The following is a 3,589-nucleotide window of genomic DNA, read 5'->3' as shown; positions in this document are numbered from 1 at the left end:
TATGTAAAGCGTGTGTTTGTTCAGAATGGAAAGCACATGCCCTCCACGAAGTTGTCACTCGTGGGAGGCAGCAGCCAGATGGCTCTGGAGGGGCTGGCCCAGCGGCATCTTGGAGGCAGGTAGTGGGCGGATGCTGCAGCGTGGAGGCCCTTCCCCATGGTGATGGGAGCTGTGTGGGGATGTGGCTGAGCAGCCCATTGTGGAGCCTGCCCATGCCTGCAGGCTCTGCAGGGCTTTTCCCCTGTCCTTGCACTTCCCTGGGAGACCCAAGGGCAGCCCGTGGTGGGCAAGTTGCTGCCAAACTGAGGTCTGTGAAGCAGCAAGATACCTCTGGGTGGCTGGTGGGTGTCTGATTGTCACGCTCAGCCTTGCTTCTCCAGCTACCAGACTTCTACATAGAAATTTGTCTGTTTACATGTGACCTAAGCCTGTTGTTGCCTTCCGACGGGCTCTGCAGGGCAGGTCTTCGGAGGGCTTCGCTCCTCTCCTCGCTGCAGCAATGTGGGTCCCTTAATGCTCTCACGAGATTTCTCTCGCCCTCTTTCATCATTCTGGTAGGGAAGTGTCAGAACGTTGTTCCTGAACTCAACTGTTCCTCTTTCCACAATTAGTCTTTGGTCAATTGGTGAGGAACTTCATGTTTCATTTGTTACAGTCATTTTTGCTGCATTTTGCATTTACATCTTGAGTATCTGGATACTTTTTCCATTATTTGGGTTCTGCAGAAGAGAGCTGCATCTTACAGTAATTATGTTTGCCAAAGCTTCTTCTCCTGAGCTGGCCCAGCCAGCTCTGCCTGATGGCCCTCACCTTCCATCAGCACTGGGCTGAGGAAACAGCTCTGCATCACCCCATGGGGAACCTGACCCCTTCAGACATATTCCCCTTTTGAAGGCTGAAATGCTGCTATTAAGAACATGACTGATGGATTTCAGTAAATCTAGTTACCAGTAAGTCATCCACCTTGAGACCCATCCAGTGCAAAGAAAACTAGCTTGTATTGTGAAATTTTGCATTTTCTTTTTAACATTCACTCTTGGTTCAGTTTTTCATTTCTTGAGGTTGTGTTCATTGCCACTTGCTCTTAGGAGACTTGAAATAATCAGTCCTACTTCCTAATCTTGCTCACGCTCTGGCAGAAGGCTGCTTTATTTGATTGAACAGTGGCACATATAAAAGCTTGGCAATAAAGCCTGCTTTAGGAGGACTGTGTGGCAGAGATGCAGTTGAAATCCTAAGATATGGGTCACTGTAATAGCAGCTAGCACCTCATATAATTTACCTTTTAATAGTTGCATACTGCAGTATGACTCAGTGGTAGTTTAGCTTTGCCAGACAGTGCTCAGTAAGTCAAAGTTTTGGTTTAACTCTAGGCACATCCACTTCCAGGCTCTGGTGGATTTTTAAAATGTATTGGAAACCTGTTAGCAGTTGCGAGGAACTCGTATATGAGCTCTTTATTTGTTAGAAGTCTTCTACAGCTACATTTACAGTCCACTCCCATCCCATGAAGTGCAGTCCGCTGGGATTTCTGCAGCCTTGGGACGAGGAGAGTTTTGGCTGCGATGGACCATGTAGACTCAGCAAGGAGGCTGAAGGACCTGTATTTTCACCAGCATGATGAGGAGCCTGGTTTTGGTGGGGGGAATGGCTGCATCTTGTTGATGTGTCACGTGTGCTTCTGGGGCAGGTGGCAGGAGGGCTTGCTAGGTCCCTCGGGAAGGGGCAGCGAAGCACAGGCAGCGGGTGCGCTTGCTCACCGCCAGTCTGGTGACGCCACGAGGCACAGGAAGCTCTGTGCTCTCAGGCAGCAGCTCTGCCAGGGGCTGACCGCCCGCTGCCAGCATGGACGTGGAGCGCCTGGTCCTCAGGGTGTGCTGGAGTGCCTGAAGGGCCGTGCTGCCCATGCTGGCTTGGTATGGGCAGCAGGAAGCTGCTCTCCACACATCACCTTTTGGTTCTGGGAATGAAGAGGGATTGTTGGGCCACTCTTATGCTGTGAAGAATGAAGATATCTCTCAAGTGTTACCTTGTGGAATGGCTCCCTGATGCACGTATCTGAAAACTGAGCAGTCCCCATTTTATTATGGTTTATAGGACTTTCAGTTGTCCTTACTAGGAATTGTCTACAGCCCATTTAGCTCGACATGAACAGCTGTCTGCTATGCTGATGCCAAGCTAATGAAAGCCTGTTATCACTCTTACACATACGTAAGTATGTGCCTTAGGATGTACAAGTTGTTCCCGAGCATTTTGCTGCTGCTATTCAGAATTCCGGCCAGGACATTATGAAAGTAAGTATTGTGGATGCTGTCACAGCTTTCCAGAGAAAAAAGGGCATGTTTGGGCAGCTATATAATCTAACAAAAATAGTTTCCCAGGTTAGTGTCCCAGGTCTCAGGTAGATGCTCATTTCTTTCCATTTTGGTAAGTACAATTCTTGATGGGAGCACTCATGTCCCAGTGAAATCAATGAGGTGCTGCAGCTCCATTGCAGGGAGAACGGAAAGCAGAGTTTGAGGGGAGAGAGTCGCTAACAAATATGGGCTGAGTTTTAGCAAATATTGTCAGCGGCAGAAAAATAAAAGAATAGCACAAAAAGGTGGGTGGGAGTAGCTAAACTTCCTGATGTGAAGCTGAAGCATTTTTTTTATTGTTTTAGTAACCGAGTTACTGTTTCTTGCTTTGAAACAATTTTTATCTAAAAATACTGAATTAAAATGGTCAAGTAACATAGGAACAAAAGAAACACTTAATTTTGTGTTAAAAGAAACACGTTGACCAGAATGTCAACAAAATATGACTTTTTTTTTTTTGTGTGTGTGTGCTGGAAAAACCTGAGATAAAGAACCTAATTTTGGTTCGATCTGAATCTTTTTTTAAAATTTATTTTTATTTCTTAATCTGCGTCATACTGCAACAGGAAAAGTCCCTTATTTTTTATCCAGTAGCCAGCCTTACTTGCCACCAGGGCTCAATGAGACCGAAAAGGGAACTGGAGCTTGAAGTGACATTTGGACCATCCCACTTGTCGTACTAAAATTAGGAGCCTTTGCTTCCTAGAGAGTAAGGGCATCTCTTGAGGATGATTTTGAGTCCTCAGTTTAGGAGTTTCTGCATACCTTAGTCTCCTAAGTTAGACAATATGAATACCCTTGTGTGTCAGATCTTTTTAATGACTGGTATTTTTTAAAACAAGACTGACCTTAGGACAGGGTGATACTGGTTGTTGCTTTTCCTGACTGCTGTGTACACAACCCCTTGTACATTGGATGCTTCTGCTTCTCTGCGTGAGGACTAGACCTGCTTACTCTGAAATGCAGCTGGCTCTGACTTGCTGTGTCTGCAGGTAAGGAGGTAAGTGCTGAGCAGAAATACCAGTTGGGTGTCCCTGCGTGCTGACTTGTGGCTGCTGCTTTCAGCCTCTGTTGTATTAAAGGAAAATCTCTTCATTTAGGTTGGAGCTGCCTCCCCAACAGCTTCAGCTAAGTGACTTCACTAAGTGACCTTTCCCATCCCCATAGTCTCCTTTCATATAATCCCTTTTCCACAGGGTCCTCACAGCTCCCAGCTGGGTCTTGTGGGGCCG

This window comes from Strix aluco, chromosome 9 (assembly GCF_031877795.1).
Source record: "Strix aluco isolate bStrAlu1 chromosome 9, bStrAlu1.hap1, whole genome shotgun sequence".
Taxonomy (NCBI): Eukaryota; Metazoa; Chordata; class Aves; order Strigiformes; family Strigidae; genus Strix; species Strix aluco.
The sequence above is the reverse complement of the archived record's forward strand: the minus strand, read 5'-3'. Positions refer to the sequence as shown.